Source organism: Anabrus simplex, chromosome 3 (genome assembly GCF_040414725.1).
Source record: "Anabrus simplex isolate iqAnaSimp1 chromosome 3, ASM4041472v1, whole genome shotgun sequence".
Taxonomy (NCBI): domain Eukaryota; kingdom Metazoa; phylum Arthropoda; class Insecta; order Orthoptera; family Tettigoniidae; genus Anabrus; species Anabrus simplex.
Window position 1 is genome coordinate 432,221,096 of NC_090267.1, and position 26,118 is coordinate 432,247,213.

General features: G+C 38.3%; 1 protein-coding gene across 2 annotated transcripts in view; it reads right to left on the reverse strand.

Moving 5' to 3' along the window:
• tho2 (THO complex subunit 2-like protein) overlaps positions 1-26,118 on the reverse strand; it is a 547,726-nt gene that overhangs the window by 183,294 nt on the left and 338,314 nt on the right. The window lies entirely within an intron of this gene.

Genomic DNA, 26,118 nt, shown 5'->3' on the forward strand with positions numbered 1-26,118 from the left:
ATCAACTTTGTTCACAGACAATTTCTACACGTCAGTTGATTTGGCGAATAAACTCCTAGCTAGACGCACTCATCTGGTTGGTACCTTGCGGAAAAATAGAGTTCGGCTTCCACCAGGTCTAAAGGAAAGAGTCAAGAAAGGAGAAATGGTTGCTAAGGAATCGCATAATGGCATCCTAGCACTGAAATGGATGGACAAGCGAGAGGTTTACATGCTCTCAACTAAGCACCAGTTAGATTTTGTATCTTCAGGAAAACGTGATAAGAGTAACACGGAAATTTTCAAATCATCCGTAGTTATTGACTACAACAAAGCAAAGCCTGGCATTGATGTATCTGATCAGCTATCGTCCTATAATACATCTCTTCGGAAAACTGTCAGATGGTATTACAAGGTAGCGATGGAACTATTAATTGGAACGAGCTTGGTGAATTCATGGATTGCATACAGAAACTACCAAACAGTGCCAAAGCTGCAGAAAATGTCCATAACTACCTTCAAGGAGAAATGTGCTCTTGAACTAATGTGCTTGTCGGATGAAGTAGAAACACGTCGTCACAATCGTGGTATCCATCTCCTTGTGGAGGCGGAAGAAACTGAAAAGGCCGGAGATTCCACACGGAAGAGAAGGAAATACTGCAGCATATGCTACAAAGAGGCTAACGAAACTGGAGGTCGACAGGCTGCAAGGAAAGCGAAGAAAGTAACAACATATTGTAAACATTGCCCAGACAAAGCATTCTTATGCAAACCTCACTATGAGTTGGTTCACAAGTGATGTGTATCTTGTAAAAACTGTTATTCTTTCATATAATTTATACTATGCCATAAATTCAATGACTAGCATGATATATCATCATCTGTATTGTTTTCTTTTGTAATTTTATCTTTCCTTAGAACAATGAAGCTCAATTGATCTAATAATAACCATTTCTTAAGTTATGTAACAATAGTATGTAAGAATAAAGCAATAATAGGCTCCAATCCACATTATTTTCCGTGCCATTAATAATTGAATTCTGATAGTTGCGTATGTCACCCCATAGGGGATGACAAATGCCAGAGAAATTCCACCGTCTGTTGCTCAATGCACAGAGTGCTGATAAAGGAATGGGCACCGCGCTGCACTCTATGAACACCTTACGTAAACAAGCAATGCAATACTGCAGCAAATGGTAGCGCTAGTTTTGCGCGACAGCCTAAAGTTCAGAGTCCTGGACACACTACCGTATGAGCGTCCGTCACCCCATGAGGGGTGACATCGTCTTCAAAGTGTTAAATTTTTTTTTTCCATGTTTAAATCACTTTTAAACAACATTTTGTCATTTAAATTGAAAATGAATCAGATTCACTGGGGGCAGAGATATATATTTTTTAAATTTATAAATTTCATATATCTTGACACTACCAAATTTGTTGTTTAAAGTCACTGATTTTCCCATTTTAAAATACCACTTTTATTGTTCTCAAGTCGCCAAAAAATCGCAATCTCTAATTATAACTATCTGGTTATTAACAGAGGCTCAGTAATGCAATTACAGTAACACTGGTGTTTGGCCTCCGGAGGGGCCTGGTGCAGGTCTTTCAAGTTTTACAAGTTGACGCCCATGGCACCCTACGTATCTGTGAGGGTGAGGCCTTACCTAGGATGAAATCTAATGTTAGAGACAGCACAAAACAAAGTTCCCGAGCCAGAGGAAACAACCAATGAAGGTTAAAATCCCTGACCTGGACAGGAATCAAACCTGGGACCACTGGGACTAAAGGCCAGCATGCTTACCAGTTATCACAGAACTGGATGCTATTATGGTCAAGGGACACTATAAATTCCACAAGCGCTATGGTGTCATTCCAGCCAGGTTTCTGCATGCTTTGGACTGCATAGGTATTTCCTGCATACAATTTACATTCATAGAAGTATTATTAAGCAGGAGTAAACTGCAAGCTTGTGAAATGAAGTTCCTTAGTCATCTGTGCAGAAAACAAGGACAGAATTACGAATGATCAAATATGAAGAGACCTGCGAACATAGAACAAAGGGTCAGTGTTGCAAGGTTGAAGTGGCTAGAAACGTTAACTGGATGCAGTCGACTTAATTGCAAAGCAATATTTTGAGAAAATCATTCCGGGAGGAAGACCAATTAGATGCCCTGGAAAAAAGTGCTTAGCCCAGAGAGAAGAGAAACATGGGATGCCTTGAGAGAGAGAAGCAGCATACCAAGACCATAACAAACAGAGGCACATCATTCTAAAATTTCCTACCTGGCTTGCTGGAAGGAATTCATGATGATGATGATGATAATGATAATGATTAGTAACAAATAGTATAGAATGTACTAGAGATTCATCTTACTGACACTTGCACTTATTATTAGTAACTGGGTATTATTCATGACTTTGTATTTCTTGTTTCAATGGCGTACAGTAATTGTACAAATTATGGTTGTGTTTCTGGTACCCTTTACACCCATGAGGCAAAAGTCTTGGTTGAAACCCCTAATTATAAACTTGAAAGTTTTTAATGGTGGTGGTGATGGTGATCACAGTTTTAAGAGAAAGTTCAACTGGGCACCCATCCTGAAAGTTTTAAATACTTTTCTAATTTATTAGCAATTTTAATTAAGATATTTACAAGTAGCTCATCTTATAGTAAATGTCACGAGACAATATATACTTGTGTCCTATTCTCAAGTTCCTTAAATAGCAAAAGCAAGTAATGGATGTACCAATAATAATTTTTCTACATGGAGGGTGGGGGGGGGGGAGGAGGAGGAGGAGGAGGAGGGTGAGGGGGGGGGAGGAGGAGGAGGAGGAGAAGGAGAAGGGAGGGAGGGAGGGTGTATACATGTGCCTGCACCTGGTGACAGTGTATCAAGAAAAGTACCAAGTGTGATATGTTAAACCAGTGGTCGCAAAGCAAAATTCTCATGTTGCCCTGCCGCATCCTCTTCTAGAAAACCACCTTTATTCTTCCTTCCTTTGCACTACTCCCACTTCGAAAAAAAAAGAAGTTTGAGGCTACCTAATCAATCAATCAATCAATCAATCAATCAATCAATCAATCAATCAATCAATCAATCAATCAATCAATCAATCAATCAATCAATCAATCAATCAATCAATCAACCAATCAATCAATAGATTAATAATATAATGGAAGGCATTACATGGCAGTGGCTTGGTTGTTTACTTCCCACTTGTACGTCTGGTCTTTGAGTATTATATGAGATACAGAGTTAGGATTTTCAGAGATTTTCGTGTGGAAGGGTCACCAGCCTTAAATTATCAGCCAAACACAAAGTCAGCAGGGGTAACTGGCTGTCTCAGCCTCAGAAATGCCTGATAATAGAGAATGCAACTTCAAAGCTTTTCAGTCCGTTGAACACTAATTGTAACACCTATAACATGATAAACAAAGAATGGCATGTTTCGTTCTTGAAAGATCATCAGATTCTATCAAACCACACTTTTTTTTTTTTTTTTAGACAGATGACAATAGTTTAAAAATGTAGAAACATTCCGTTTATACCCTTGAAAGTTAGAACTTATCTTAATGAAGAGCTCCAGTAGTACGTACTCCCTCCTTGCTAATTCAACAAAGAGTGCAATGTGGTGTACTGCTCTATCATTTGTGTGAGGCCAGTTGGCTAGTTTGTCCATAACTTTCTGTTATGCCATGCTCTGGTGATGTCAATGTATAGTTTGAATTATACTTTCAGCATTATTATTAATGTTGTTATCATTATAGCATTTTAATTGTTCTGGTAATTATATAGGGTTTGTTCAAGGTGCATTTAATGGGCTGCCTAGCTTACTCGTAATTTTCCGTTATATCATCTTCCTGGTGCCATCAGTGCCACCTGTGGAAGCCTATTTGTAGTTTTATCATCATCATCATCATCATCATCATCATCATCATCATAATTGTAGTTTATTATTTACATTTCATGGCCTCCATCCGACCACTTAAGTCAATATTATAAAAAGGGTTTTTCAGCTTTCCCATCTGCCCTATACTTCTTCACTTTCTCGGATCTTAACTTTCTTTTTCTTTGTCTGAAATCACCCATCCCATTGTCTGCCTGTTGATCTTAGTTTGTATTCGGTTAGTTTGTCGTCCAGTTTCTTGATTTTGTCGGTTTTGATTTTAAAATTCTCTATTGTAATTTGTAATTCTCTCATATCTTCCTTGATTTCTGTAATCCATCTAATATTGCTCTTACTGTAACAGAGCTGTGGAAAGAAAATTTTCAGTGAGTGAAAACTTGCTGTGTGACTGGCGGAAATTAAACGACAAGCTAAAAAAACAAACTATTCTAGACGCATGTTTTGATCTCCAGAAACAGGGAAGTGTCCAAAAATTGACAAAGATGCGTTTGTGTATGTCAATGAAATGTGTAACAACGGCTGCAGTGTAGCTTATGAAATGTTACAAATGAAGGCACGGGAGGTAGTGCACGATCGCAACATTCCCATAATTCAGTTTAAGGAGTCTTGGGTGGGTTATGAGGTTCATGCGGCAACACACTGGTGTGAAGGAGAACAACACTATGTCAAAGGATGCCTGCTGATTACATGGGCAAGATTGTAAATTTTCACCAATTTATCTTAAGTTTGCACCAGGAAGCTTCATTAACTTTCTCAAATCGGTAATGCCAATCAGCTTTCCAGCCTTTTATCAATGTGCCTCCCAACAGCACTATTGGGCTAAACGAAATATGGAGTGTATTTATGAACATCAGCGGTAGTGAGAAATTACGAAGCGTGGCAAAGCTTGTCATTACAGCTGACGGAAGAAAGTCAACACCTTACATAGTTTTCAAGAGGAAAACGATGCCTAAGCAAATACAGTTTCCCCATGGAATTCATGTACAAGTGCGACTGAAGGATTGGATGGTCATAGAACTCGTGCTAGACTGGGATACTTCCAATATTTCCTGTGGGTCATCGCAATTTAAAAGTATGTTGAATGTCTCTGCGAGGATCTCTGCATTTTCTTGATAACTATCGGCTAACCTTCCTGATTTCTCTCTCAGCATTAATACTGGGGGCTCTTATTTTTTAATGTATTTGCCAAAGGTTTTATAATAATCTTGTGATTGTTTTTTTGTTAAAACTCTCCTCTATCCTTTGTAAGATATTTTTAAGATGTTTGCGTTTGGTTTGTCCGGTGATTTTATGGGTTGGCTTTCTTTGTTTTATTAATTCTAAATTTGATTTGTCTGATTTTTGGGCTTGATGATCTATCCAAGCTTGGTGTCTTCTCTCAATTGCCTGGTCACATTCTTCATCCCACCATTAATGTTTTCCCCCAGTATTTGTTGGAGCTAACTCTTCTGCTATCAATTTTAATTTGGTCTGTTCTTCTAATGTATTAGTGTTGACAGATCATTCTTCTGTTTTCTTATAGTGCTCCCTATTATTTATTAAGGTGATAGGGTCAAATTTTTTTCTATTTTTATTTGGAGGTCTTTTCGTAACCCTTGGAGTCTATTTTATTTTGATCTTAACCAACATAGTGATCTGACCATAAGTCTTCCCCCCTTAGGACTTTGACATTGTAGATCTCACGATGGTAAAATTTATCCATGCACACGTGGTCCAGGTGCCATTCACCTTTTCGGAAATCAGGATGTTTTCAAGTTTTTAATTTGTGAGATTACCTTTTAAAGTATGTTGATTTTGAGATAAGATTGTGGTTTCTGCATAATTCAACCAATCTTTGACCATTTTCATTCGTCCTCTTATGTGCTGGCTACTTTTCAATGATATCTCGGTACCTTCTTTCTTGTCCCAGTTGTGCGTTGAAATCGCCACGGAGAGGTATGTTGATTAAAGTTTGATCCAGGAGATCCCAGAATATTTGTACTTCTTTATCCTTTAGAGCATTATTTTTCTGATTGGTGGGAGCATGTACATTGATAACTGTGTTGCAAGTCTGCGGCATTGAGATTTAAATTCCACAAGTGAATCTATGATTTTGAGATTTATTAAAAATCCATTACCAAACTGCAGACAGTTTTTCATCACTCGTTTTCCAGGGATTCCTTTATACAGTCGGTACCCTTCTGATTCTAATGGGTTTTGATCACTATTCCTTATTTCTTGATTCGTCCTCTGATGTGTTGGCCACTTTCCAATGATATCTCGGCACCTTCTTTCTTGTCCCAGTTGTGCGTTGATAATTGTGTAGATTTTATTTGCAGATTTCAGAGTTAGTGCTGCTAGGAGAAAACAGTCGACGTGCGCACATACAGGAAGGTGTCAATTTGACTAGCCTTCTCTATGACTAATAATAAAGCGCACTAACAAACTCTTGAAAAAGTAGTTGTCTGCTTACCCGAACCAGTATTCACTTCTTTCCATACAATGTTCACCGTGCTTTGACCATTCAAGTGTATCTGGATCTTAACATTTTCAAACGATATTCCCCGAGATAGTGCAACATAATACTGGCCATGACTGAATACTGGTTCGGGTTATGGTTATGCAAAATAATCCTGTATTTCTATTACTTCTGAATTACTAAACGGTACCAAGGATTTAATCTTACAACTAACTCGTAAATATGAATGGTTGGATGTAGAACATAGTACAATTTTGCAGCCACCACTGACTAAAATATCCAAGCACTGTGCTCGTTCCTTGGTTATTTACATGAATGTTGGTAAAGCCTAGTTTCAGATAACTCTTTTGATATTTACGCATTTAGTTTAAGTTCCACACTTAACCTTACTGGTGAGAACGGAAGTAGATGTGGAAGGTGACTGTATTTAATTTGGATCTAATTAATTATTTATATATTTATTTATTTATTATTATTATTTTATTGAATTACACTCATGGGAATGCTTTTTATCACTGCAAATCAACCACTTACCCAGGATTATGATACCTGTATTACTAAGAAAGGTTAACTACTACTCCTCGGTGTGCACAATCATCCACCTGCACTGAGTTCTGTTAACTGTCTTTACACAGAAAAAGAGAAATTCCTGCCTGAGTTCACTCTACTGAAAACAGCAAGTACTGTTCACAAAAGAGATTAAATTTGTAAGATTACATGAAATTTTGATCATAAGTGTTCTCCCCCTCGCCCCCCACTTTGCAGACCACTGCATTTAACTATCAAATCACAAATATTTAGACATGTTTTCATGGTCTGGAATAATGGGCATGTTCTCTTGGACTCAAGTCATGTGAAATGAGACAAACTGTAGGCATCTTCACGTTTTGTTAAGTCTGTGTACTGAAATGAAATAGCGTATGGCTTTTAGTGCCGGGAGAGTCCAAGGACAAGTTCGGCCCATAGGCGACCTGCACGTCATGATGAGGATGAAATGATGAATGCGACACATACACCCAGCCCCCGTGCCAGCGGAATTAACCAATGATGGTTAAAATTCCTGACCCTACCAGAAATCGAACCCGGGACCCCAATGACCAAATGCTAGCATGCTAACCATTTAACCATGGAGCCCGACAGTCTGTGTACTGTTTCTTCAGAAGTGAGCCATGACCAAGCATGGCTTTTAAAACAGCTGAAAAGTCTGAATTCTATTGGCAGTTGCTTTACTAATGGAATAGTATTTTCTTTTGTCACTATGGTCCATTATATTTCGAATAGTCATTCTGGCAGAGGAACAGGGGCCTCAGAATTTGGGATGAAAACGTGAAAGAAATTATCAAAGACAACCAGAAGGCCTACAGGGAGTACAGTACTTACTGTATGTACCAAGAAAGATGAGGATAAAATAGAATACCACAGAAAGCGAGCACTTGCAAAGAGAGAAGTGCGCAAATACCATAAGATGAACTGGGAAGAATTTGTATCCCGTTCAGAAAATGAAATAACCAGACCTCAACCACAGACTTACATAATTTTGAAAAATTTAAATAGGGAAACTCAAGACACACTCAGAATCAACACAATCTTCTGCAACACATGGTCAAATCACTTTCAATATTTATGGTCATGGAATGTCTCACTTATTCAGACACTTCACTCAGACAATCCACACATCGAACAGATTATAATGGCGGAACGAGTTGCAGTCCTGACAACACCAAAGTGCAATAAAACACCTGGGGAAGAAGGCTTAAATTTGGAGTTATTCAAATATTCATGCGAATTTGGAAAGAAGACCCACTTGGAAACTGGAATAAAGCATTAGTTATACCCATTTTCAAGAAAAGTGACAAAAATGACTGAAAACTACAGAGTCGTATGTTGATTAAATTCTGGTTATAAAATATATGATTGATAGATAGATTTATAAATGTCTTTATTGGCATAGTTAAAGCCATTAGGCCTTCTTTTAGACTAAACCAACATCATTAAAAATAAACTATACAAACACTATGAGAAAATTCTGGGAGAGGAACAATTCGGTTTCAGAAAGGGAAGATCTTGCTGCGATGACTATTTCACAAGGAAAAACTTTGTACAAAACACAGGGAATTTAATGTAGAGAGACATATTGTTTTTGTGGACTTCAAAAAAGCTTTTGACAATCGGGGTGGCCTAGGGAGCGGTGATAAGGGAACAAGGAACTAGAAATCAAGTAGGGATGACATAAAATAAAAGGTTAGTGCTGAACTGTAGAAGTATTGTAAAGAAAGGAATAGAAATAATTAATTTAATAGATATATACTTACCAGATATTGTAATAGGAGTTGAATCATGGCTGAGAAATGATATAATGGATGCAGAAATTTTCTCACGGAACTGGAGTGTGTATCGTAGAGATAGGATAGGAATGGTAGGAGGGGGAGTATTCATTCTGGTGAAAGAAGAATTTGTAAGCTACGATAAAGTTAAAGATGACAAACATGAAATTCTAGGTGTAAAGCTCATCTCTGAAGATAATAGGCAACTTGATGTCTTTGGAGTGTACAGACCAAGAAAGGGTAGCGCTGACAAGGATTCAGAATTATTTGATGAGATAATCAGCTATGAGGGAAACGACATGGAAAGGAACGTGATTGTAGCGGAAGATCTGAATTTACGAAGTGTCAACAAGCACGCTGATTGGTTGAATATTTGAACATACGGGGAATCCCCTAGCTACAACGGCGTTGGCTATGTTACTTAAGCATCCCTCTCATCAGGAGCGTTCTTCTTATTGTGTGAGTTGCCGTGAAGTGAACATCGTTCCATACCTCTCTTTTATATGTGCGCAAATGCTGCCACATGGGCAGAAATCTAACAGTGTAAGGTCGTATTGACCAAAAATAGTGCATTTATTTGTGAAGAGTGTGATAAATTGCCAATTGCGCTATGTCGCAAATTCTTATTCTAAAGTAATAGATGGTAATGTCTGCCGCAGACTGGTGATTGAGTGAGAGACGCTCATCCACATTGTACTTTCGGGTTGGTCGTGTATCGCGAAGGACTTTCGTATCGAACCGCGAGCCGCTCTAAATGACTGTATTTAAACCCTAAACATTTGTATAGTGAATCTTACGTGTGTTTGTGCTGTTATAACGTTGGCATAAATTACAGCTGACAAAGGGTTTATTGGGCACGTGCACCGAGAGCGGTGAAGAGGTATTTACTAGAAGTCTTGTGTGTTGCAGTGTACAGGGACTAACATCAAGAAGATGGCACCGCCTTTAGAAGAAAGAAGATTGTTTCCATGTGTTGAAAACGTGCTGAAGATGGAGTAGACCAACACCGTAGCAGGGATGTGAACTACTACCGATGTCCAGGGAGTTGCCAAGATAAGACACGTTTTAATTAAATGGCATGTTATATGAATTACGATTAATACTAGTGAGGCTTAGTGTAGGAATTTTCTTTAATGTAATTTTCGCCGGACGGCATGCGTTCATTTTACATTTGTGATGTTGTAAATATGGGTAGGAGGGAATCGCATGATTTCTCTATATTTCTTTTACTTTATGATTAGTTAGATGGGTTATTGAGGGAGATGTTAGGATTTATTTTGCTTTATTGGTGTTAAGTATGCATGTTACCTAGCTTAAGGTCATTCCTTTTTTTTTTTTTGTATGTTAGAGATAGAAGGATTAGATTGCCAAAGTCATCCACTTTCTGAGTTACACAGTTGTGACATTGAGACTAAATTTTATTTTTCCATTTAGAAAGATTAGTGACAGATAGGATGCATGGCGCATGTATATCAGGAGCTGACACGGGTGGAGCTGTATATGCAACGTTGACTAGAAAAGATTCTTCTAATGTGGGTTGGAAACTGTTTTGTACAATGATTTGAGAGGGAATCAAACCCTGATTTAGAATGAGAAAGGCTGATGAGATTATAAGATATACAAGAGAATTTAATGCATGCTGAAATATGAAGTTGATTATGCAAGCAGATTGCATGCCTGATGATGTTATAAGAATTGTGTGCAGCGAGAATAGGCCTGTGATTGTGTTCTGGGATATTATTGAGAGTCAGATTTGATGTGAATTTAATGTCAGGCCAGTGAATAATTATGATGTGTGTGTTGAATTTAGTAGCATGCTGGCAAGAAGTATGATTGTGTATATGAATCTCTGTGCAGTTGCTGAGATACAAGTTTGCCCTACAAGTTAGCTTATCAGCCGTGATTATATAAACAATGCGAAGTGAGATGTTGTTTCCGTAATACAATCTTGTCGAAACAGCGCCCAAGTCCTCAGAGCAGTATTGAGTTTTAACATTTCTTTTCAGCCCACTGCAAAGCAGGAAATATGTGACAGATAAATGGCACTATCCGGTGCGCAAATGCAGCAGAGGAACGCAATGTTGCCCATTGCTTTCTACATGTTTATTAAAGTATATTATTTGTTTTCTCTTACAGGATGGTGTTTTGTGTAATTTCATGTTGTTTTGATGTGCTGTCTTGTTGTTTAATGGGGAACAGCCCAAGTGCTGAGTGAATGTTTGTGGTCAATCTAGTTCTTACTGCTTGCATCCGGGAGATAGTAGGTTCGAATCCCACTATCAGCAGCCCTGAAAATGGTTTTCCGTGGTTTCCCATTTTCACACCAGGCAAATGCTGGGGCTGTACCTTAATTAAGGCCACGGCCGCTTCCTTCCAACTCCTAGGCCTTTCCTATCCCATCGTCGCCATAAGACCTATCTGTGTCGGTGCGACGTAAAGCCCCTAGCAAAAAAAAAAAAGTTCTTACTAGATCCTTTGGTGAACCGCGTTTCACATCAAGTCAGTGTAAATATTTGAGATATTTTAATTATGTTGTGATTATTGTAAATATAGCGAAGGGGAATGCCACTAGTATTTTTCGTAGTTCATATCGTGTCCCATTGCGTCTTAATTCTCGTTTAAAGATAACTATTGTGGCAACTACCCTGAATTTCAATCCGTATTATGGTGATACTCAAAATCGTGCTACTCCATACAAACATGAACATTGGACAATAATGTGAAGTTATTTTGAAGCTCACAAATTTTTTTTTTTTTTTTTGCTAGGGGCTTTACGTCGCACCGACACAGATAGGTCTTATGGCGACTATGGGACAGGAAAGGCCTAGGAGTTGGAAGGAAGCGGCCGTGGCCTTAATTAAGGTACAGCCCCAGCATTTGCCTGGTGTGAAAATGGGAAACCACGGAAAACAATTTTCAGGGCTGCCAATAGTGGGATTCGAACCTACTATCTCCCGGATGCAAGCTCACAGCCGCACGCCTCTACGCGCACGGCCAACTCGCCCGGTCACAAATATTTTAAGGTTGTGATTTTGAACTCTCATTTTCTCATTTATTTGTTTCGCGTAATTAACGATTGTGGTCCATATTCATTTCAATTTTATTTCATGAAAATTTCATACTCGTTTTATTATTTGGATTTTATTTGTTATAGTATGATTTGGGATTATTTTATGGAATAAACTCATATTACTCCATATCAGCGTTTCTCATTCGAGATAAACCTCCATTATTCCTGTCATATACTTATAGATAAGTGATAAACTTCGACATTTAGACTTACCCTCGACAATCTACCCACTTCTTTGCCCAACCCTGAGTTAGTCGGAAGTTTAATCAGGAAATGGAGGCATCGCCCTAGAGGGTTATTACCCCTGGGTACGGTACAGTACTACATAGGAAAATGGATACGGTACAGTACTACATGGGAAAACGGAAAATGCGGGAACGAATGAACCATCAACAATTTGGCTAAACATTACAAAAATGAAATATGTACAGTGGAACCTCGATTGTCCGTTGCCGGAAAATACTTTTTCCCGGAATATGCGTTCAAATTACGTGGTCCCGCAAGCATCGTAATTAAATCACGTTGTAAAAGTCTCGCATTATCCATTCCTCGAAGAAACGATTTCCCAGGTCAACCGTCCAGAAATTCCAGTCCCATCAACGCTAAATCCTCGATCAATCGTTTTTTAATAAACTGTATCCCACGAAAGGACGGCTATGACATATTTATGGATCTTGGCGTTAACGCCCCGTCACTGCGATAATTAAAGCAAGTACTGTACCGGTACCGGAAAAGCGATCGGCGGTGAACTTGCATAAGGGACGATCTTAGCATCGCATTCGGGTGGTATTGTTTAGAGAATCTCGGAAAATCATAAAGCAGAGTCGCCACAACAATTGCAAGGAGACATGGCGGATTTCGACAGGTCTGCTTGAAGACGGAACGAGTTTCGTCAAATGTTCGCACTTACAAAACGTCCATATTATGTCCAGGGTTAGATGTTTATATTTTCACATTTTTTCGATCGTACTACCGAAGAGGTTTCCAGCACTTTGCTCAGGGCACTGCAGAGTAACTGGGCTTTCAGGCAGGAATCGAAACTGCTCCTTAATACAAATTCAGTATTGTTGATATTATCGTACATGATTATGTTAGCGAGACCAAAATAGATGTTGCACCTTGGGATTGCCTATTACTGTTTAGGTCCTAATGAGACTGGGAATTTTACGTTTTCGTGTTAAAATACCAAAAACCGCAGTCGTTTTATTTGCGCACGTTACATTTTAAATGGTTGGTGTCATTTCAAACTCGTACTGACATGTGCAGCGAGCGCGCTTTCCAGATGACCTGAAGGTCACAAATAACCATCATTTCTGAAGTTTTGATATTTCTTTTATCTTTCCTATTGATTGGATTGAATATAATGCATTCGAGAACTTTTAAGAATCGATACTTACATTCGAAACCATGTTTTCGAGTTCAACATAACCTTTAAAAGTCAATGTAGGCCTAATTTGCGTGGTTCGAGATTTACAGAAACTGACTACGAACAGTATACCGGATACCAAATTACAATAAAAGATTAAGAAATGAACGGATTTCGCCATCATTTTGGGTGCTTTTGTATCTAATGTGCTTTATTTTATTAGATGAGAGAATTAAAAACTACTTGTGGTCGACTGTCGTTTGGCTTGGCGTTATTCGATTTTTCGAAGAGTTTGGCTAGCCTAATCAAAGTTGCTGAACTGAAAGAAGTTTTCACAGTAAACTGACGAAGATTCCCCTGTAAAATTGAATATAAAGTATCAAGATTTTGAACTCGCGTACCGGTAATTAATGCGGTTTCGCGGTCTAACATGCCCACCTCTCATCCAGAGGGCCCGGGTTTGATTGCGACCAGGTCAGGTTATTTTACCTGGATATAAGTCTGGTTCCAGTTCCACTCAGCCTACGTGATTACCTTTAATTGTGGAGCTATCCAATGGTGAGATGGCGACCCCGATCTACAGAGCCGGGAATATCGGCCGAGAGGATTCGTCGCACTGACCATGCGCCCCTCGTAATCTGCAGGCCTTGGGGCTGAGCAGCGGTCGCTTGGCAGGCAAAGTCCCACTGGGGCTGTAGTTTTTTTTTTTTTTTTTGCTAGTTGTTTTACGTCCAACCGACACAGATAGGTCTTACGGTGACGATGGGACAGGAAAGGGCTAGGAGTGGGAAGGAAGCGGCCGTGGCCTTAATTAAGGTACAGCCCCAGCATTTGCCTGGTGTGAAAATGGGAAACCACGGAAAACCATTTTCAGGGCTGCCGACAGTGGGGTTTGAACCTACTATCTCCCGAATACTGGACACTGGCCGCACTTAAGCGACTGCAGCTATCGAGCTCGGTTGGGGCTGTAGTTTGGTTTGGTTTAGGAGTTTTTGTAAGATTATAATTATACATATTTCATTTTTGTGATGTTTAGCCAAATTGTTGATGGTTTTCATTCATTCCCGGATTATTCCTTTTCCTGTGTTGTACGTTTTATTTTCATGGTCCCTCGAAAAACGGAGAATCAAGGTTTCACTGTATACTTATAATCTTACAAAGGCCTCTAACCCAAACCAAAGTACATCCCCAATGGGCCTTCCGCCTATCAAGCGACCGCCCTTGGTCCGAAGGCCTGCAGATTACGAGGTGACGCACGGTCAGTGTGACGAATCCTGTTGGCCGTTATTCCTGGCTCTCTAGACCAGGGTCGCCATCTCACCATTAAATAGCTCCTCAATTAAAGGTGATCGTAGAAATGTGTGAACCTGGAACCAGCCCTTATATCCAGGAAAAATGCCTGGCCTGGCCGGTAATCGAACCCAGGCCCTCCGGGTGATAGGCAGGCAAGATAGACCGCGAGGCTGGCTTCAAACATTAATTACCGGTACACGACTTAAAAATCTCGAAAATTTGCATTCAGTTTTACCACGGAAACTTTGTCAGTTTCCTCTGAAAACTTCTTTCAGTTCAGCAACTTTGATCAGCCAAACTCTTCGAAAAATCTAATATCCGTAACACCAAGCCAAACAACAATCGACCACAAGTAGTTTTTAATTCTCTAATCTAATAAAATAAAGCACATCAGATACATAAGCGCCCTACATGATGGCAAAATCCTTTTTTTTCTCTAAATCTTCCATTGTAAATTGGTCACCAGTATACTGTTCCTAGTCAGTTTATGGAAAACTTGTACCGCGTAAATTAGGCCTACACTGACTTTTAAAGGTTATGTTGAACGCGAGAATATGGTTTCGAATGCAAGTATTGATCGTCAAGTTCACGAATACATTACATTCAATTCTGCCCGTCACTAATTACAATCAAATTGGAAATAGAAAAAATATCATTAACACTTTCGAAACTACGAATATTCACGACCTTGAGCTCAGCTGGAAAGCTCGCTCGCTGTAAAGGTCGGTACGGATGCGAAATAATACAAAAGTTTTTAAATGTAACGTACACCGGTTTTTATAACATTTTAACACAAAAACATGAAATTCCCAGTATTAGGACGAAAACAGTAATAGGCGGTCTCAAAACCTCCCATGCCTTTATGTATGTAAGGTGCAACGTCTGTTCTGGTCTTGATAACATAATCGTATACGATAATATTAAAATGTTCAAATTTGTGTTACTTAAGAAGGAGCAGTTTTGATTCCTGCCTGAAAGCCCAGAGCCTATACAGTGCCCTGAGAGCAATGCCAAAAACCTGTTCGGCGATACACTAGAAAAAAGTAAAAAATAAACTGTACCGGGCGGTACACCTCCACGCCGCTAATTCAAACCTTGCGCCAGTTGAAACTCCCCTTCTGGAGGAAGTCTGAACTTTATTTAAGGTGTTAATTTTCAAGTTTCTCAGAAGCTGTCACTACCTGGAAATTTTGAAGTTTCTGAACCGGGTCGTTTTCGACGTATTTTTGTTTTGCTTGTAGTAAGAAGTGTGAACTTTCTCTTCTAGAGGACACTACTGAAGAACTACAATAGTGCACCCTAGTGCAAGGTGAAAGAACTGTTTTTTGGAGAAATTTTCATGTCAAAAGTTTGTTTCTTGTTAAATTTCTTTCTGGTATTGTTTAAGTTGGCTGTATTCCCCTTTCTTTCCCCTTGTTTTGAATTTAGCCAATCCCGAATTTCCTTAATTAATTTACGACCAATAAGGGGTTTCTTCTTCAAATTGGATATGCTGCTTAACCCTAACCAATAAATGATTGTGGGAGGGTGTTTTCTTTCCTGAAACGCCTCAAACTTTCCGCGAGAGTATATAAACTGCTGATTTTAGGGTCTCTGCGCCACTTCTCTACCATCTTTCAGTGTGTAAAGTACATAGCAGGGGGCGGGAAGCGCCTCTTTCTTCGGACAGCAGTTCAACAACCAGGTAATGGCCGTATAATAACTTCTTTTCTTGCTAGCTCAGCAGTTTAACTCTCGGGGCGGGTCCGAAGCTTTTTCACCATGTAACCTTTCCCTAAAATGTAAAGACTCTTAGTATCTATTCTCTTTTAAGCTACGTATTGGGATAGAGAGTGCTTAACCCTCTCGAGCTCCCACTCATATTGTTTTGAGGTGAACTTATTTCTCACAACCGATTCTTCCTTAATGTAATGTAAATTGTTCTTTTCTAAAGTCACCTCCGTAGTATGGGATTAGCCCTTGCATAAGCGGCCTAGAGCCAGATTAGGTTTTAAACAAAATGTATTAGGAGTGCAGATCGCCTCCTCTCAAATTGTTATTTTAGAGGTCATGTAATTAACCTTTTTCTCACTTAATAGATCTCAGTAGGTTGGGTATTTTACCCCTGTGTATATGTCCTTAGAGGACAGCTTGAAGGTGGAATTTGGTGTGGCCTTTGACAGGCTTAAATTTTGAGAGCAAGTTGCTCTTTCTTGAAAATTTTGTTTTCTGCGTGCCTCAAGGAGGCCTTACTGTGTAATTTGGAGCAAGTGCTCCTGGGCATGAATGGGGTTTTCTGCCCCTCTGTTGAAACTTGTTTTGGGGTAAAGTTGGGCTAATTGCCCAAGAATTGTGAGTTAGGGGCTCAAAGCCCAAATCTGGTGAATACTGTACTTGTAATTTGTTACCTTGCTACTCTGTACCTGCCATTCGTGTTTTTTCTGAATTTTGGAAAGAAAATATAACCTTGTTAAATTTTAAATTAACTTTAATTTCGTAGCTTGAGACCTGTTCACCCCCGCACCTTCTTTCACCTCTACCTACCACAAAAATACGGTAACATCTAACCCTGGACATAACGTAGACGTTTTGCAAATATGAATATTTGACGAAACTCGTTCCGTCTTCAATTAGAGCTGCCGAAATGCGCTCTGTCTCCTTCCAATTGTTGTGAGCATTCTCTGCTTTATGATTTTTGAGGATTCTCTACACAATACCACCCGAATGAGATGCTAAGATGATCCCTTATGCAAGTTCACCGCCGATCGCTTTTCCAGTACAGTACTTCCTCAAATTACCGCAATGACGGGACGTCAACATCAAGATCCGTAAGTATGCCGTAACCGTCCTTTCGTGAGGTACTGGTACAGTTTCATGAAAACGCGTGATTGAGGATTTAGTGTTGATGGGACTGAAATTTCTGGATGGTGGATCCGGGAAATCGTTTCTTTGAGGAACGGATAATGCAGGATTTTTACAATGTGATTTAACCCCTCAGCGCCGACCTCTATACGTGGTATAGACCCTCTTTTCTTCCGTAGCCGCCGACCTCTATACGTGGTATAGACCCATACATGGTTTCACATTTACGGCTTTAGCTCGAAGAGTTTTGGAGTTATTGATATGCAAATTGTTTTGTTTCCAAGAAGACATTTTCGGGTTTATCAGTGTTGTAAATAAGAATTGAAAAATCGTTATAATGTAGTTGTTTTTGCAAGAATAAGTATTTGTCAAATAAGTCTGAGCACTAATCTCTTGCTTTTTTAAAGTCCATTTGCTTCATTCGTTCCCACAGAATAAAATAAAGAAATGATGATCGGAGAAGTTTGTCTTTTCGTGTGATGTTCTTTGCTCCATTTGTACATTGGGAGTGCGGTTTATTTATTATATTTGTTTTTATTTCTCAGCTTGTAATATTTTCGTAACTCTCCACGAGCGCTCTGTGTAGGCAACAGTTAGTGCTGCTTTCTGTCATACGATACGAGAACCAGTTGTTCATGGTATATATCTCGTTTGAAAGACGTTGTCTCGATCTTTATCTGAAATATGTATCGAGTTGGTTTGTTTCGTCATAAATGTTATTCCCCTCATTCAGTTTCGTCCTGTTGCTTTCGGTCTCGCAGCAGCTTCACCAGTCCGTGTGACGCGCCGCGCTCAGCCGAGGTATGACTGACAGTAACGTGCTTGAAATATTGTATAATTCAGATAAAAGTTTAATCGGAAGTAGTAGTGACAGTATAAGCAGCAGTGATAATGAAATAGATGAGGTAGCAGTGGTAAATGATGAGAGTGACGATGAGGAGGAAACAGTACTTGGAAATTTCGTGTAAGAGACTATAGATAATTATACAGGCGAAAGAAAAGTTTTCAACGGTGAATTCTGATTGCTAAATTCTCTAATAATACTCACAGAGGTCACAGAGACAAATATTGAGCAATTACCTTATCGGGTTCAGCTGGTGAAAGGTTTGTTTACAAAATACGCTCGGGAGGGAGAGGAACGAAATATTCAAGGCCGGCGCGCATCAGATAATACAGTTCCAAGGTTGCAGGAAAGACATTTTATCAGGAAATTAGCACCCAAGAGTTGGAAATCCAAACCTCAGAGACACTATATCCTGTGTTCAAAACACGGCGAAAAGAAGACGTCAGTGTACTGCTGCCAGGAGTATGACTTGAGTCCCTGTCTCAAAGAGTGCTTCGAACTCTATCACACGGAACTAAATTACTAAGGAAATGTGGAACAATTATGTAATTATCTGTATATACATAGTTCTGTCATAAGGAATTCCAAATTTCGTGAAAATCGGGCTACTCGTATACTTGTAGTAACGCTTTAAGTGAATCGATGCATTTCAGTCGCGCGTAGTTGAAATCTCATCCGGCCGCGGAGTAGGAAGCTATTTAAATGGCTGCGACGCTGAGGGGTTAATTAGAATGCTCGCGGGACCACATAATTTAAACGAATAATCCGGGAAAACGTAGTTTCCGGGAATGTATAACAGAGACATTTGAAATTAAAACTGGACTACGGCAGGGAGATGGGCTCTCACCACTATTATTTAACTGTGCTCTAGAAATGGTAATGAGGGAATGGTTTAGAAAATGTCCCCCCAAAATAAAGATTGGCCGAAAAATCAAAACAAATTGCCTGGGTTTTGCTGACGATTTAGCATTACTAGCAGTGGACATAAAAGAAGCAAAAACCCAGATATCAGAACTTCAAAACATTGCAAATAAAATTGGCCTCAAAATATCATTTGAAAAAACAGAAATTATGCCCCAAAAACCAACACAGCTAAAAGAAGTCACCATAAATGGTAATAAAATCAAAATAGTAACTCAGTTTAAATATCTTGGAGAAGTAATAACACATAACTTAAATGAAAAAATCTCAATCCAAGTAAGAACAAATAGATTAGCTAAAGCACAAAAATTAACATGGGATATCTACAAAAAGAAATGTCTATCAATAAATACAAAAATAAAACACTACAACACAGTTATAAAACCGGAAGCTACATATGCAGCAGAAACACTCTTTTACCTGAATAAACAATCAAAGACTGACAGACTTCAGAAAATTGAAAGGAGGATTGGAAGAACCTGTATCAACAAAAAATATCAGAAAGATGGACAGTGGCGGTTAATACCTAACAAAGTCGTGTACAAAGAGCTAGAACCCATTACAGATACTATGCGTAAGAGGAGACTGGGATTCTTTGGACATATCATGAGGATGCAGGACTCGAGACTTCTGAAACAACTAGTACAACACAATCTCGTCTCAAAAAATACCACAACAGGATGTAAATGGATCAGAGAAGTAAGAGAGGATCTGAAGAAAATAGGCCTTACAACAGAAGACACCAAAAAAAAGATAAAATTGAATACAAAACTCAAGAATACAAACCTCCGCTTTACCCTTACACAAAACAAACCAACAACACGCACATTTTCAACTGAGGAAAGGGCACGAAGATCGGAGCGTCTGAAGAAGTACTGGGAGGACCGCAAAGCCCGAACAATCCCTTCAAAGAGACCTGAACGACGGACCGACTAAAGTGATCCTATGTGGTCATAAAAGAAGAAGAAGAAGAAGAGGTTCTACTGTAATTCGAAATATGGATAATTCGTAATTCGAAGAATAATGTCGGTCCCATTACTGAAATTCGGACTTTTAATTCAAACTGTCTTTATAGTAATTAATATTCAAAATTTATCCGCATCATGATAGAACGCGTCTTTCGGAATGTGCTGGGGTAGATTTCAGTATTTTCATTCACTTCGGTGTGTCTAAGTTTGAGAAAAATAGTAATTATTTTGTATTTAGCATTTTAAGGAACACCATATCATCATTTAGCAATCAGTGTGCGGAGAAGCAGAATCCGCGAACACCGGCGTTGCCGACAGTTGGCGAAAAAGCGTGGCTCATATAATCAATTCGTGCGCACCGAATATTGTCAATGCCGATGAAACTGCATTGGTTTTTTTTTTTTTTTTTAAAATACCGAGTCCAAACGGATTTACGGTTTTATAGGAGGGAAGTGCCAGCCAGGAAATCGTACAAGGGGGTCATTGTACTGTGCTGCAATGCACATGGAAGCGAGACACTTCTTCCCCTTGTCATAGTGAAGTTTGATAAGCCACAATGTTTTAAGGGCATCAGCACTTTCCGTGCAAGTAGAGGACATCTAAAATGCATTCAGTACAGTAATCCAACGAATAACGGACTTGCACAAGGGAGCCAGCATAATTTGTAATCGTCTTTGAATCGTGTGGTTTTTTCTTTCGATGGTTTGCCAGTGATTTATTCAAGTGCTAATTTGAATAATATAAATGCACCTTGTTAGATACACTTCGGGAATATATTTTTCCAAGGCATCCGAGAGGTTTAAACTGTGAACCAAGGTGATTTCGTGCATTAATGCATCTTAGAATACTTTGTGACACAGCAAGGGTTCACATTTCTGAATTACGAGATAAGTACCATGGCAGGAAAACGTACAAGGATAGGTGAGTCACTGTACTGCGTTCGAATGCAGACTAGAGATGGGGAATCTGATTATTTATTTAGAAGAGTGATTCATTTGAAACGATTCACTTAAATGATTTGTTCATTTAATTAGTTCATTCAATTACCATGTGACGGAGAGCCGAAAGTGAAACCATAGACTCAGATGAACAATTCCGTTGTGTTCTTTATAACTGCTACTGCTTTACAAGTTTCAAGAAGTGAAATGTTCAAGGTAATTGCTATCATTTTAACAAGAGTAATATCCTTTTTAGATGTTACAGTCGAATAATGCTACACAACTGTCCGACTAATCCTTGCCAAACTTAAGTACCTACCATTCAAAACTATACGACAATCGAATTTGAAATTTATAGTAGATATGAACATATTTGTGACCATGTTTCACACGTTAGTTCACAGCAGTTCACAAGAACGGGATCCTTGAAGTAAACTTAACCTAACATTTTGCAACGACTTGGAAGTTGAGTGTATATTACGACGTGCTATTTTCTTATTTAAAAAAAAAAAAAAGCACTGCAGATGGTAGCGAGAGACTTTCTTCCCTTGTCATAGGAAAGTTCGATAAACCACAATGTTTTAGGGGCATTGGGTACTTTCCATTCAAGTACAGGACATCTAAAATGCATTCAGTTCAGTAATTCAATGAATAAAGGACTTGCTCAGGAGAGCCAGCTTAGATTACTCCTCGTCTGAGAATCATGCTTTTGTTTTCTTTCGTTGCATGAGGTTATGTTTGTCAGTGAGTTATCCAAGTGAATAATGTATTGTGAATTTGAATAATGTAAATGAACCTTGTTAGATACATTTTGGAAATTATTTTTTTCCATGGCATTTGAAAGGTTTAAATTTTGAATCAAGGTTAATGCATGCAGTGCAGGTCTTAGAATATTTTTTGATGGGGCAAGGGTTGGCATTTCTGAATTAAGAGTTACAAGTAACTAATCTCATTTTGTTCCGTATTGAAGATACAATAAGTAAAATTCTTTCTTGAATAAAATACTGTATCCACCTATTCAATACAATTATATTTTGTAGTGGTTAAATTCTACATGAATTATAAACACTAGTTAGGGACATGTTTCGCCCTAGTTTTGGGCATCTTCAGCCTGATACTAATCTTAAGGTCAAGTCTTAAATCTATGAACATTGGAACTTAGTACTAAACTTAAATTAATACTAAATACTAAATACAATGGTCTTATGCTTCTTACAAAGTTGTGTTTTAGGTGATATTTACAATATGTACATTAACTGAAAGCCAAAATTTGTGAACAGGAAGCAAATTATTTTATTTTACATGACTAGAAAACGTCCAAAGTGTAGATCAGATTTATCCTATTGTATGGATGAAATTTTATGCAAATGTGTACATATTGGTTAGAGATTGATCATAGCATGAATTGGGGCTTCTCCAACTGTACTGACTAGAGATTGATCACAGCATGAATTGGGGCTTCTGAACGAACCAGCTATAAAACCTTGAACCTAATGTTCATCCATAAGTTGGAGAAGCCCCAATTCACGCTGTGATCAATCTCTAGTCAATACAGTTGGAGAAGCCCCAATTCATGCTATGATCAATCTCTAACCAATATGTACACATTTGCATAAAATTTCATCCATACAATAGGATAAATCTGATCTACACTTTGGACGTTTTCTAGTCATGTAAAATAAAATAATTTATTTGCTTCCTGTTCAAAAACTTTGGCTTTCAGTTAATGTACATATTGTAAATATCACCTAAAACACAACTTTGTAAGAAGCATAAGACCATTGTATTTAGTATTTAGTATTAATTTAAGTTTAGTACTAAGTTCCAATGTTTATAGATTTAAGACTTGACCTTAAGTTTAGTATTAGGCTGAAGATGCCCAAAACTAGGGCAAAACATGTCCCTAACTAGTGTTTATAATTCATGTAGAATTTAACCACTACAAAATATAATTGTATTGAATAGGAGGACACAATATTTTATTCAAGAAAGAATTAAGAGTTAGCGGTTAATTTGAAATAACGTAATTCAAAATCCGATTTTTGCGTCCCAACAACTTTGAATTAACAAGGTTTTACTGTACATGATTGTAAATAAAGGGTACAGATCTCTGCACATAGTTATGAGGGTATTTAAGGGTTGTAGTAAGGATGTAAAGGAGAGGGCATATAAGTCTCTGGCAAGACCCCAATTAGAGTATGGTTCCAGTGTATGGGACCCTCACCAGGATTATTTGATTCAAGAACTGGAAAAATCCAAGGAAAAGCACCTTGATTTGTTCTGGGTGATTTCCGACAAAAGAGTTGCGTTACAAAAATGTTGCAAAGTTTAGGCTGGGAAGACTTGGGAGAAAGGAGATGAGCTGCTCGAGTAAGTGGTATGTTCTGAGCTGTCAGTGGAGAGATGGCGGGGAATGACATCAGTAGACGATTAAGTTTAAAAGTAGGAAAGATGACAATATGAAGATATAGCTGGAATTCAAGAGGACAAATTGGGGCAAATATTCATTTATAGGAAGGGGAGTTAGGGACTGGAATAACTTACCAAGGGAGATGTTCAATAAATTTCCAATTTCTTTGCAATTATTTAAGAACAGGCTAGAAAAACAACAGACAGGGAGTCTTCCATCTGGGCGACTGCCCTAAATGCAGATCAGTAGTGACTGATTGATAGAAATTGCAATACCTTACTTAATATTTTAATATCTGATCACACTCCACAACAGATGGTACAGAACATGAGTAACCTTTACAAACATAACTTGGTTTCCATAAAGGTCAACAAAAAATTATCAGAGTGGAAAATAATAAACATAGGAGCAGGACAGGGTTGCAGTCTTTCTCCTTTCCTGTTCATAATCTATATGAATACTCTCATAGAAGAATTTAGAAACACAAGACATGGTTCCATCCACATTAACAGAAATTTAGAGCTGGACACAATATTATTTGCAGATGACTTAGTGATGGTCGCCACCTTGGAAGATGATTTACAGTGTTCAGTGTATAACCTAAACCTAGTCTCAGAAAAGTACTCAATGGAATATCCCCCAAGAAAATTAAGATAATGACTTTCTGTGGCAAGGAACCAGTAAGAAGCAAGATCTGCTTAAATAATATTTTGGAAATAGTAAATGATTTTAAATACCTAGCCTACAAACCGTCTTTCTTTGAAGAACTGGACATACCACAGAAAATCTCCAAATTCAACAGATGTTTGGGAATCATCAATAAAGGTTAGTTCAAAAATACACCTGTACAAGAATCTACAAAACCCTGGCAAGACCTGTACTTTGTTATGGAAGTGAAGCATGGACCCTGAGGAAATGCAATGAGAGGAGAATAACTACAGTTGAAATGAAATACCTGCTTGAGAGATAAGAATTTCATATAGGTCTGTATTGAACTAAGATTACAATAAATTAAGAATATATTTTGGTTCCAACTATTCAATACAAGAATATTTATGCAAGTTACATCACACATCATTTACAAATGAACTTTCATCACAAACAACTAATAATTTTATGTCTTTTTGCTTCTTGTTATGTGTCAGTGCATTGACTGTGCGTTTTTTCTATCTTGCACTTTTTGAACTATCAGCTGATGATGACCCAGATCTGGAGTCGAAACCGGTACCATTTGTAAATTATGTGTGATGTAACTCGCATAAATATTCCTGTATTGAATAGGTAGAACCAAAATATCTACTTAATTTAATGAAATACATGTGGTGAAGAGCAGGAGTCACTAAGTGGGAACACAAAAGAAATACAGAAGTGCTGAATGATCTTAAAAGCAGAACTGTATTGGAACACATCTATGAATACCAGAAAAATTGGCTAGAACACCTGAACAGGATGGATAGAAGCAGGATCCCCAAAGCAGTCATAAACTACTGCCCCGATGGGAAGAGATGTCTGGGACGCCTCAGCAAGAGATGGCGTGAAAATGTAAATCTTTTGTATAGATTATAACAGCTCTTCTATAGGACTAATACATGAAAGGATAATGATGATGGTCATTCTCACAGCATTTTTAGTGATTTACGAAGATATGATCTACAGCCAATGTACATAATGTTGTGTATCATGAAATTCAGCTGGTACATATGGAAGTGTAACTGATTAGGATTGTAAGATTATTAGAAGGTAAGTAGCATGTATGAATGATTTAACTAATAACCTAACCTAATGTGAGTAGGAAAGTTCCTAAAGCTTAGTAAATTTAGTGTTCAAATGCAAAAATGTACACGCGTAAAATGATTATTTGATGCATGTAGTGTTACTTCAAATAATCCAGATTGGTGTACACAAAAAGTATTATGAAAATCATAATTTCCATTTATAAAGTACTCAGGAAATTGAATTTCCATTATTACCACTTACATTGATTTACTGGGTAATTTTTGCTATGCTTAGTGATTTCAAATGTAAGTATTTGAGTTGGCAACAGGTATGGGTTTTACCAAAGTCTGCCATATTTGCCATCTATGGACCAATTTTACAGAATTTCAACTATTTATTTCCTGGACATGAACTTTATTTTCCTGACCATTTTAATCTCTGTGATACTTTGACGTGAAGGTTATGCTCTAACATTTATCCATTTTAGTCTGATTAACTTCATAATTGAGTAGTATTTGTATCCCTTATATTCTCTTATATCCCTACCCTACTACAACATAAATTACATATTTTTTATATCCTTGATGCTCTTTCAGTATTTCTTTACCTTACTGAGCTGAATTTATGGCAATCCTTCTACAGCGCAAGTCTCTCCTTTATGGCAAAATGCAGGGAAGTGACTGGGGGAATGGTAAGGAGGATAGTAATCCAAGAAGTTTGGTCGAATTCACTACTACTGTTTGTTAATTACATTATATCAAAGTTGGATGAGAATGTGTATTGTGTTGCATTGTCTGAAGGAAGTGAAGTAGGCCTACCTAATGTTGACTGCTGTGGAAGCTACCGTCACGCTGTTCAAACTTTTTCCTCGCCTTGCCCAGTACAGTATAAACCCTGTTACATGAGGTGTACTCCATCAACAGTCTGCCGACAGATCGCAGAACCCACTGTTCATTCTTACGCTTAAATTGCATATGTTATGACTGTTACTAAGGACTGACAATTGCTTTAATGTCATCAGATGCAGATTTCGATGCACAATTACTGTCTTAGCAGCACACAGTAAAGTACAGAAACAGTA